The sequence below is a fragment of the Amblyomma americanum genome, chromosome 8 (genome assembly GCF_052857255.1).
Source record: "Amblyomma americanum isolate KBUSLIRL-KWMA chromosome 8, ASM5285725v1, whole genome shotgun sequence".
NCBI classification, from domain to species: domain Eukaryota; kingdom Metazoa; phylum Arthropoda; class Arachnida; order Ixodida; family Ixodidae; genus Amblyomma; species Amblyomma americanum.
The window spans coordinates 49,997,752-50,009,451 of NC_135504.1; the positions used below are offsets into that span (position 1 = coordinate 49,997,752).

At 45.9% G+C, this 11,700-nt stretch overlaps 1 pseudogene; it reads left to right on the forward strand.

The window, feature by feature from the left end:
- LOC144102363 (uncharacterized) overlaps positions 1 to 11,208 on the forward strand; it is a 27,311-nt pseudogene extending 16,103 nt beyond the window's left edge.
- The last annotated feature ends 492 nt before the right edge of the window (positions 11,209 to 11,700 follow it).

Below are 11,700 nucleotides of genomic sequence, written 5' to 3' on the forward strand. Positions count from 1 at the left end.
CTTCAGCCTGCAAACACCAACCGCAGCAGCTTTTCCGCATATCTCACTCCTCTTTGAACAACCATGCTTTACTTAACGCATCCTCCATCTAGGCTATCAAGTGTGACGCGCCTCTGTCAACATACAACGCTCGCCCAACACCGCTTTGAACGTTGTGAAGCCGAGAGCACTGCGTCCTCTCCCAAGCGCCTGCGTGGCTACTTACAGAAGTTAGTTGTTGTTACTTTGAACCCGAAGGATCCAGCCTGCGCGAGTAGGTCAGCATGCTGGGACGAACCTGCGCGGGCTCCGCCGTGAAAGGGGGTCGCGTCATGCAAACATCGTCAGAATCAAGGTCTTGCTCTTTTACGCACTGAAAGATGGCTCCGTAAATATGAGAGCACGTGTTCGCCGCCATAAGGGAAATCGGCAGGTGTGGGAGACAGAAAGGCAAGGGAGGTAAACCCCAATGCTATAGCACAACCTTTAGTATTGTATACTGAATTATCGATAAGTCTTAAGCAATATAGCGTTACGCTCATGCTACGTAATCATATGATTTGCTCCAATGTACTGTTGAATTATTTTTGAAACAGTGATTACAACCTCTTCCTGAATTTAGCCATTTTTGTAACGACACGTAACCCTGTAATAAAAATACTGTCCAGATTTATTAACAGAAACAATATAAGTCCGGATTAACACTAATCGCTTGTGTCAATGAGCAACAACGCAGTGATGGTGGTAAAACATTATTGGATGCACTGATGTGGGTTTTAGAGGGCAGTGGAGGGTTTCACCACTCTCTTGCCTGGGTGGTAGTCCTCATTCCGGAAGACCATTGGCGGTAGCCGCTGCCCCCGCTCTTTTAACCAGAGCCCTCTGGGACTCCAGGTCCAAGCAGCCGGACAAGGTCGCCTCCCAGCCCTCTCTCGTTGGCTGATTTACTCTCTTCATTTGCGGATTTTTCTGGCAGGCCCATACCATATGATATGCGTCTGCCCACATCTCACAAAATTTACACCACCCCGAAAAAGATGGGTCTATGAGTTATAGAATCGTAGGGCTGAGAAACAACCCTGTTTGGAGCCTTCTGAGCTGTCGTTCCGCAGTTATATCTACGCCCTTGGCAGGCTGTGGGAACGCTTGCCTACTGAGGCGCAGATATGCTTTAATGTCCTCATATGCGGTAAGCAGATTTTATACAGGAGTCCCGACAGAGTCTGGGAATTCAGCGGAACTCCGGGGGAGAGACGCTCGGGCGGCAGTGTGAGCAGCCTCGTTCCCTTCTCTTCCCTGGTGTCCGGGTACCCATACGAATTGTTTTGTGCTCTGCGTTGAGCTATGTTGCGCGTTTGCTAAAATTGTGCTGACTAGCGGCGCTATTATTCCTCTTATACAATTTCGACAGGCGTCGGAACGCTATAAATATCAAAGCCAACTGCCGTACGAGGACTGCCTGTTAAACACAGTGTACCAATGAGAAAATTTTTCACTTCGTTGTTTAGATTTCTGATTCTCAGCACCGCAGTGAAAAGTTTTCTTATTGGTACACTGTAACACACTGTCCTCGTGCGGCAGTTGACTTTGATATCTAGCGTAAAAATTGGTTGACTTGCCCTTGAGAAAGTCCTATGCTTGGTTACAGCGAAAACGGCAGTTCAAGCCGTCCGTTACGGTGCGTCAGCTATCCTGGTCTCAAATCATGGTGGCCGGCAGCTTGACGGAGATCCAGCAACGGTATGCTATATGTTTATTGAGTGAGTATGGCGGCTAATTACTATGTACGCTGCATAATGGCTCACAGAAAGCGTTTAATGTTGCTAATGCATAATGACAGACTGCTACTGTACATTCTTAATCGTGAACGACCTTAAAATTAGTCGATGTATCGGCTTGCTAGAATAATTGTTTGGTTGCACACGTCAAGACGAAGCATCCTCTAAAGTTATTGAGCCTGGCTGTTTATTTCACCTTATATTAACCATAGTGAAACGACAAGGTTAGGTTTAAAATTTTCTTAACGTCTAAGTAAATAACTAGGTTCTAAATCTTGTAATTACGCAGCGTAATGGATGGATTGAAAGGCAGACATAGAGACAGACACATACAGCACCTTTATTCATGTCAATTCATATACAAAGGGAATAACGCTGCCAAAGCCTCAGACGGCTTGAGTGGCCGCGCAAAGCCGACGGCAATTTCATGAAAGAAATGTATCAAAAGGAACACAGTGCAGACGTTAGGACAAAACTGCACGCATAGAAAATCGCAGAACGCAATTTGTTCAAGGATAAAGCATTACAACACTGAAAAGAAATGACAGCGTGAAGTTTATGCAGAAAATATGACACCTATGCAGCAGGAAGGGACGTAACGACAGGACGCAAAGCTTTTTCAGCCTGTACTTCGTTTCGCGCGGAATACACTAGGCGGCAGGGTATTAAAATACGCAAGTATAACACCTTTACGTGTATGCGTACCATACCGTGTTAATTGGCGAGGTATGCAAAACTGGTATTTTGTTCTTGAGTCAGGCGCAAAAACGCATCGAATAGTGTACTGACTACATCTAAAGTGTTTAGTATACATTGGCAGAGCGTTAGAGTAAGGAAGAATTAATCGCCTAAAATATCAGCATCACTGTCAATAGACAAATCATGCGCAAAAATAAAGGCAGAAGAGAAATCAACCTGCGTTGCCAACGGAGCGTAAATCGCCATACACAGTGACGCCGTATGTAAGCACATTATACGTTAGAGCATTTGCAACACATAACTGAACATAAAAGGGCATAAAATATTTAATACTATGCAGTGCACATGGTACGGGGCGAAGCCGCTTGCATACTAAATAAAGGTGAGAAGCCCACGGCAGATTAAAAAGAAGGAATGATATGAGATAAGTATGCCTGCATGCCTGAGTCGCATCCCAAAGGTCATTGTATGGATTCCTAACAAAGTACGTCAATTTCGTGTCCAGTGCAATTAATTTAATTCACAAATTTATATCATGATAAAATTTCAGTCATGCTACGACATGAAAATCAAAATGTAACTTGAGTTTTAATCATTATAATTCCCAAATAAACGTGTGACGTCACCTCCCTATCGACCAACCCTGAATTAGTTTGGCAACGAGCACGGCTTTTCCTCCGAACGTTCGCTATAAGCTGTCGCGTTAATATACGAAAATGCTTGTAGTGTCCACATGGTTTTGCGTGGCTTTCATGTTTTTGTAGTGCTTTCCGCGTAATTTTCTCGCGACATGCACAGCGTTATACTGAGTGCCTATGTATTACCAATGATCGCCAGTTTAGAAATTCTGAGGTAATTTCTCGTCGAGACAGTTGAGAAAGGAACCATAAAACAAGAACTAAATGATTGCCTGGTGTGCATGTGGTCTGCGTCATAACTCTAATCATTTCTTTATTTGTGCCATCTACAAAAGTGTACTTTACAAGGAACACGTATTTCGTATGCTCTGTTTAATTCGAGCACAAAGTGCACGAACGCCATAACGAATTCCCTCGTGAGCGACAGAGAAACCCGGAGAAGTTTTCGGAGTCGTTACATGGTACGCCTCAGGGGGGTGGGCACGTGCTACATGCAAACCAAACTTCTCCACAGATCGAGGCCCTATCCGAGGTGGTGGCTGCAGTAGGAGACCGCGTGGAGGTGTACCTGGACGGTGGAGTGCGCTCGGGTGCCGACGCGGCCAAGGCACTCAGCCTCGGAGCCCGTGCGGTCTTCGTGGGCAGGCCGGCGCTCTGGGGACTCGCCTACAACGTACGCCTTGCTCATTCGTTCGTGCGATAGCAGCTTCTAGACTTCTGTTCCTTCTCCTAGGCGAGACAACTACAGTTCCCTGTTAGCCACTGGAAAATGATGTTGCAACCTCCTTGTAGTGCTCGGTATTGCATTTCTCTGTTCTCTGATACTAGTTCCCCAAGATTGTCAAGGCGTAAAACTGATTTAAATATAAAAGGCACAGTTCGAAAAGCAGGACACAACTGATCTTTGAGGTCCTTGCTGAATTAGGTTTTGAACAGCCGCTTGAAATGATTCAAGTCCGGACCTCGTTGAGGTAATCATGCGTGAATCATTTGCTCAGTAGTGACTTGTCTGCCCGGAATGACTACGGCGCCTGCTGAACTAGTAGGTGAGACCGGGAAATTCACTAATACATGCTCATGGCTGGTAAGATATGCGTGTAATTAGGATATGTTCAATTTATTCAGGGCAAGCCTCGATAGGCTTTCTTCGCAATCTCCGATATACTTAGGCACACGTATCGGTAGCACCGACAACACAGCGTAGACAAAGTTCGCGGTACCTGGGAGAAATGTGACGGGACAGACCACTGGTGGGCTGCTGCCACCTTTCGAACTGACGCGACAGGTCCCTCATCAACGACTAGCTGACTGCGCTACAGGTGCCACTCACGTGAGTGGGCAGGATGTTCCAATTCCACTGGCAATTAAGAGCAGCGGCTGCATGGCACCTACGAATCCTTTCACGCAAAACGATCTTGGCGGCAAAATGATCTGCGCGTGCCTGCAACTGAGGATACTGCCTGGTCTCTTCTGCTGCGATGCAACACTGTTCTGTCGCCTGTCTCTGGGAGTGGTGTTTAGAAATGCCCACTTCTACCTCATCGCAATGCAGAGCTTTCCATCATGGGAGCACAGCGGGTGCGGTGAGACGATTCAGTACTTAATTTGTTGCTCGACTTGACCGTGAACGAGTATCACTGGATGCAGCGTGCTGGTGAGGGGATTCTCGTCGCCTATATAGCGGAAACCAATATCCCGGGTCGTTGGCCTATACCCCCGTCTGAAAGGAAAGCGATCCGGGTGCTGTTCAAACACTTAAATGGCGCAGTCTTTAGCTTCAGGCTTAGGCCCTCAGCACGCGTCCTGATTTCTCACATAGCTATGCCGCCATGGACAAGTCGCATGCTGCAGCGCACTGATCTTCTGTTCCCCTTATCTCTTTCTCTTCCTCCCCCCCCCCCCCCGTGTTTGGTAGCAAACGTGGCATTACCAAGTAAACATCCCTGCCTTCCTATTATTCTGCCTCTCTGTCTACAGCAACTGACTGAGGCAGCGATAATGTGCTTCGGATTACAGTCACCGACCTGATGGAATAGGAAGCGCTCGACAGGGGAACGGAGCGGCGCAGGTCGGCACAGGAAAGATAGTAACTGAAGGACTGAGGGGGCATACAGATAGGAAACATTCTTGGACAGCGATACAGTAATAATAATATTAATCATCATTAGCCTGACTACACCCACTGGAGGGCAAATGCCTCTCCCATGTCTCTCCAATTAACCCTGTCCTTATACAGCTGCGCCCACCCTACGCCTGCAAACTTCGTAATCTCATCCGCGCACCTAACCTTCTGCCGCCCTCTGCTATGCTTCCCTTCTCTTATCTTGCCTTCGCATTACATGCCCTGCGCAAGCCCATTTATTCCTCTTGATTTCGACTAGGATGTCATTAACCCATGTTTGTTTCCTCACCCATTCTACCCGCTTCTGGCCTCTTAAGGTTACGCCTATCATTTTTTTTCATGGCTCGCTGCTTTGTCATGAACTTAAGCTGAGCCTTTTTGGTTAGCCTCCATGTTTCCGCCCCGTAGGTCAGTACCGGTAAGATACAGCTGTTGTACACAGGGGGCAACGATGGTGTAGAGGTAGAGCGTCCGCCTCGCGTGCAAGGGGACCGCGGTTTGAATCCCGGTGTGACACAATTCTCCACCGGGTTTGAAAAAAATTCTCCGCGTGTCGATAAGATTGCATAAGCAGGCCTGGGGTGGGGCCCGAAATCGGTGACCGGAACCGGCAACGCACTCCCTCTCCACAACAGGGCTTGGCCGCCCTGGTGTAGGACTTGACCACAACTTTCTATGAACAAACCAATTAATCCTCGGCCCTCAGTTCCCAGCGCACAGCGATAGGTTGGATACAATTAGGGGAAAGGGTAACGAACGTAAACCCAAGACGCTTAAGTGTGACGGCATCGGAAGTGCTCGAATGAAGCTATTTTACACCTTTCCAAGACAGCAAGAACGGTACGGCTGTAGAAAAGGGAGGAGGCGACGCGAAGGTGGCTGCACAGATAGTACTGAAAGATGGATTTTCACAACGCGGACGACATCAGAGCATAGCTGGCCCGTCCACGGGATCGCAGGTGCCCGGATGTGAAGTTGTATATGACTACAGTCACCGCTTCACCAGAAATCAGCCCCGCCTTCACCAGGTGACTTAAGAGCCCCTATCTTGCATTTATCATTCGTGTTAATGAAGTCATCTGTTACGCCCCTTCACGAAAACGAAGCACGCACCACCCAAGGGTACTCAGTTGTCATTCGTTTCCTCGATTGTCATAGAGTACACACTCGCCATCGTTATCATCATTATCGGTCCGACGCCGTCCACTGCTTGCGAAAGAACTCGCTTCCTCTTTGCCTTACAGTGTGGCGCTAAACTGCGCCTTCCTGACTACCTGTCGATACTAATAATGGCGGAAGATGCGAATGTAAACGCTTAGGTTCGTATGATTATTCAGGCCACAGCATAAAAGTCATTACTTCATAACGACCATAAAACTCAGTGGAAGAATACAATGCGCACTCCATTCAACCACACAAGACCAGCTGGTTTCCTGGTTGTCGGCAGGCGCGTCGCTGCACGGTAGGAGCAGCTAAAGCTGCAGACCGGCTGCCGTTTCTGTTGTGCTTCCTGGTGTTGTGGTGCTTGTCTCTAGCTCGGTATTATTTACATGTTACATCGCACCAGCAGGGCTACAGTTCAGTTCCAGGTGTCTCCTACTTCCGGCCCTCGCATATGTTATCGCCAGAGAGCAAATGTCGATAGAAATGTGTTCTGTGCTCGCTGAACCTTTGAGAGCAGCGACCGATACGCTGGCGGGACGCTTTTGCAGCGTCTATGCTTCGTGTTCGGAAGTTGCGGTCAAATGACAAGTTACGTGGGCAACCGAGCGGTGAACAAAGAGTCTGGAAGCCGTAAAGCTGCAAGACTTGTCGGTCTCACTTCGTGCCAATTAATGATAGTAATGTTTCTGTGTGCCTCATCCCCCCCCCCCCCTCCTTTCCTCATCTTTGCCAATTCTAGGGCCCGAAATGGCCGCGCCTAAATCGAGTCCATGCTGTACACGAGTTTCCGCTTCCGCCTGCTCTGTACCTCGATAACACTTTGCATGGTCATCTCGTAGATGCTGACACGAATTTGAATTTTATTGATCATTTTGACAGCGTTTGTGAACAATTATATACAAAAAGAGGTTCCATAATCGATGATTCCGAGCGGATCTTTCGCAGAGAATAACCACAAAAGGAATCAGCACCCTTCACATTACCCAGCAGTCATGCAAAATTTAATACGAGCCTAATGCATAAGACTGTTCTACCGAACACATGAATGTAAGATGTCTGGTGGTTTTAGGGGAATTCCTCAAGGTTAAGTATATCTGAAATAGAGCAGTTGCGCTATTTTATGAACATGCCCCCAAGCATAGCCGTGCGGCTAAAAAAGGAAATGTACAGGGCTATAAGAGAAACCTCGCAGTTCAAAAAAAAATATTCGTCCCCATCCAGGAAGCGAAGCCTAGTCCATTACCTATCTGGGGCAGCAGGTTTATCAACTAAGCGAACCAGGACCGAGTTGATAAAAGTTTAGTTGCAACGGCGTTCGTACATTGATTTTTGGACTTTCTGCTAAAAACTTCGGAAAACTGTTTTCCCAACTCGAGTTGTTGACCAGTTCGGCATCTCCTTGGAATGGACTTCGTGGCCGTTCTCGTTAGCTATGTTGATAGAGCAACGGCTCGGCACAGGCGGTGGTCCCGGATTCGAACCCCGGGCAGAGACAAAATTCTTTTAACCACGATGTTACCGTGGAAGCTGTATAGTTTTACTTTGTTTGTAGCCGTATGGTTGCGCTTGGCTGGATGTTAATGAACAATTACTTTATGATTATTATTTTAAGATAAGAACTTAACGAACATTATTCTGCTCTGGTTAGTGGGCGACAGCGAATAACGCAGTCCAAGCGTGAAACATTGGGTTCGGCTTTGCTTTGAACAGGCGCATTCATGCTGAGGTTTCCATGTGTTCGTAGGATGCGCGGAAGAAGAAAGAACCCCTCTCTCACGTAAAAGAAAATAATATTTACAGTGCACTTTTCCTGTTTTCTCTTTTTTTTTTCGAAGGAAGTTAGGCAGCTTCGCTATGTATAACCTAGTGATTAATTTCAAATATTGGTAGGTGCGGTCTCAGCAGCTGACAAAATTTTCACTTCGACTTTCTTTCTTTCTTCTTTCACTCCTTCCTTTATCCCTTCCCTTACGGCGCGGTTCAGGTGTCCAACGATATATGATACAGATACTGCGCCATTTCCTTTCCCCAAAAAAACCAATTATTAATTATTAAGCTTCGCAGGCTGCACGTTACAGCTGGGTTCACCACTTATAAAAAACAAAGACGTCATTTATCGGAAAGTTAAATTTTATAAGAAATAAGAAAAAGTTTTCTTACTTTTTGGGCACATTTGTTTATCACACAAGGCAAGCGTCATCAGTAAATACGACAAATGCTCCACTAGACATTCTGTTCACACAGTCCGGTCCCTCGGCTTTCATTCGCCAATACATAGAGCAGCATCACTACCATTCTCTGCTTGGACTGAAGCGCAAATTTTGTCCTGAAGTTTCCCCAAGCACGTGCAAATTGAACGGAATCGCGCGTTTTATACTTTCTCATCTTTATTTGCAGGGCAAAAAAGGCGTTGACAAGGTTTTGGAGATCCTAAGGAGCGAGTTCAATCGCACCATTCAACTGCTCGGTGAGCGGGTTCTTTCTGCTATTGCATCTGGTCGAACCCTTCTCTGTTTCCTCAGTTCTCGCGCTTGTTTTCACACCATATTTTTATCTTTATGAAGAATGGTTACCTTTAATTCATTCTATTTCTGCTGGCGAGGAGGCATTCTCAAGCACACAGTGCTAGAGTACGCACTCTTTCAACACGTAAGTGACCGCAGGAACAAAGCAAATGTATTGTGACCGTGTACAGAATATGAGCAATGTGTGTGACCCTTCCCAACAGCTCCAGTTTTGAACAGGTTTGCCGAATATCACCGAGAAAGCTAACGAACATGTTGCGAATTTCTTTTTCAATTCAAATAAGTTTATACATTTTCACTGAGCGGCGTCTTTTGTTAATAAGAATGCGTAAATGAGGAGTTCCCCTGAGTAAGCTTGGATGTGGTTAACCGCTGGCCCTTCTCATCAAATGTTTTTGCATGGCATCCGAATATACTTATAATAGTATTATGTAAGAGAGAAATAAACCTGCGTTATCACTATTGTCATTCAATGCTTTTACTTCTAGTTTTTTTTCAAGAGTTCATTCAACTGCAGAATATTTTCGAAATATTTGCTGGCTGAATAGTTGTTTACCTTCTCTCTTAAATTCGGCGCAGAAACTAGGCGAGGAGCATTTTCTTTTGCGGTAGTCGACACTGCTCATTTAGCAGGCGCTGAAACCAAAAATTTAGCTTTCTTAGCACAATAGAGATATAACTCCACTATGAAGCATTAACTAGCCCTGCACTTGTTTTTCTAGTACGGATCCCATGTTTCCGCACTGTGTTTAGCTCACTTCCTACTCTTGACGTTTCCTTTTTTTGTACAGCTGCTCATTATGACGGCAAAAACAGTTTACCGCACATCTGCTACTGATGGCGAGGTTTTGGAAAACGATAACGCCCGCCTGCTCATTTCAAAACGGGCTCTCAAGCCAGTAGGCTATGATGTTTGTACATTATCTTGTGGCCGCAATTATCCTTTGAACCTCATTGAAGTTTTGCATTTATACTGTGTAGTGCTGATAGACTAAAAGGCATACAGAGGGCAAATCGAGCTGTGGTTGTATCTATAGGCTTCCGCCTTCTAACCAGAATGACGTTTTTAGAGAAAACAGGTGTTTTGCAAGAAGGGCTACAAATGAAATACAGTTATGACCACCACCGGTCATTTTTGCGAACAAACAGTGGTAACGCCAATACATTGCTTTTGGGCACAAATCTCGGAGGGTAGGCTGCGCAGTCATTCACTTAAACGTTCAACATGACCTCTTGATCGTTCCATTACTAGGAACTGGGGACAGCACCCAACCAGTTCTTCTAATCCTAGCAGCCTATCACGTTCCGTTCTGTAGGAACTCGGCCGTGCTAGTTCTTGCTTAAGTCACAAATGAAGTCAACGAGCAATTTTTTAATTTTCTAAACCGTGCTCCACGATGTCTCAACCATGGGAACTAGAACTGCTTGTCCCAAATCGCTGGTGATTGGGCCTCCAGAGTTCCAATCGAGTGGCGTGGAAAAATATCTCTCATTTCTGTATTCATTTTTGAAAGCAATAAATGCGTCAATGGCTGCCGCGCAAACATCAGCATATACATAAGCAGGTAAAAGTCTAGTTTTGTTGAGATCAAAAAATGGCCGGAATTGTCTTCCGTGTACTAATAAAGAACGTTTATTCTCTCTCTCCTGGTTTATCTACGTCTTGTACAGTAACCGAAGAAGTTTAGTTAGCGGGAGGTTCGTAGAACGGACGGTTATAAACTATATCTTTTTTTTTTAGCAGGTGCCGCACTGAGGTGTATGTACTACGGTTATCTCCCTAAGCAGTACTGCAGAGCAAAGACAGATAAGGTTTTTCCTGTGTAGTACACTCTGGCTGTCATTTCCAGATCTGACTGCTTAAAAGCTCGATGAACTTTTGAGGTGTTTCTTCAGTTTCCATGTACTGTTGTGTCCAAAAGTGGTATATGGTGTTCGCGATTTCATGATTCGCTGCTCTTATGCCGCTGTTTGGCGTCAAGCCGGAGAGCCGTGTCCCGAAACCAACGTAATGTCGTTCCTCTGGATGAAAATGATCACCTCCTCATCTGTGTGGACATCAAACACTGCTCGAAAGTGGCGCGGAAATCAAGTTTAACCGAAAGCGCTAGTGTTATGCACCAGTTGTGCACCCGACAGTACCAGCGATAACATTCGTTATTGCGGAATGTTCGTTATTTCAGTGTCCATTTTCCTCCCTCATAGGTTGCCCCGATTCCAGCGACTTGTGCACAGACTTCATCGCACGAGAGAGACACTATTCGGAGCCGCTACCCAGCACGTGCAAGAAGAGGCATTCCTGAGTAGACGGACTGCAGTATCAAGTTACAGTGTGATGCCAAAAGAGGAAGCAGCAACTGTAAAAACATTGTCATTACGCGTCAAGCACCACCGAATACGATTTCTATTTCCCTCTTTTCAGGCGTTCATTTCATTACGGCGTCCATGAAGCGGCTTATGTGTATCTCGGTCTCAATTTACTGGTTTAATCGACACTAATATAGTAGCCTTTGACACTGAGCAGCAAATTCGTCTGATGAGCATTTCTTTCAATCCTATTACCCGGAACAAACACAAGGTGCATTAAGCTACTCAGCACCCCCCTTTCATTCCGTTTGAAGCGCCTGTTTTAATAGCGCCAAAAAATAACAAACGAAAATGTTTGGTACACAGCACTTGTGAAGCACCAGTTCATGTTTCCCTACACTGAATTAAAGAAAAATGATAGTCTATTTGCCTACTTAGTCCAAATGCGAGTTGGGTGCGCTAGTAGTTGAATTTTTCCTTCGGTTCCG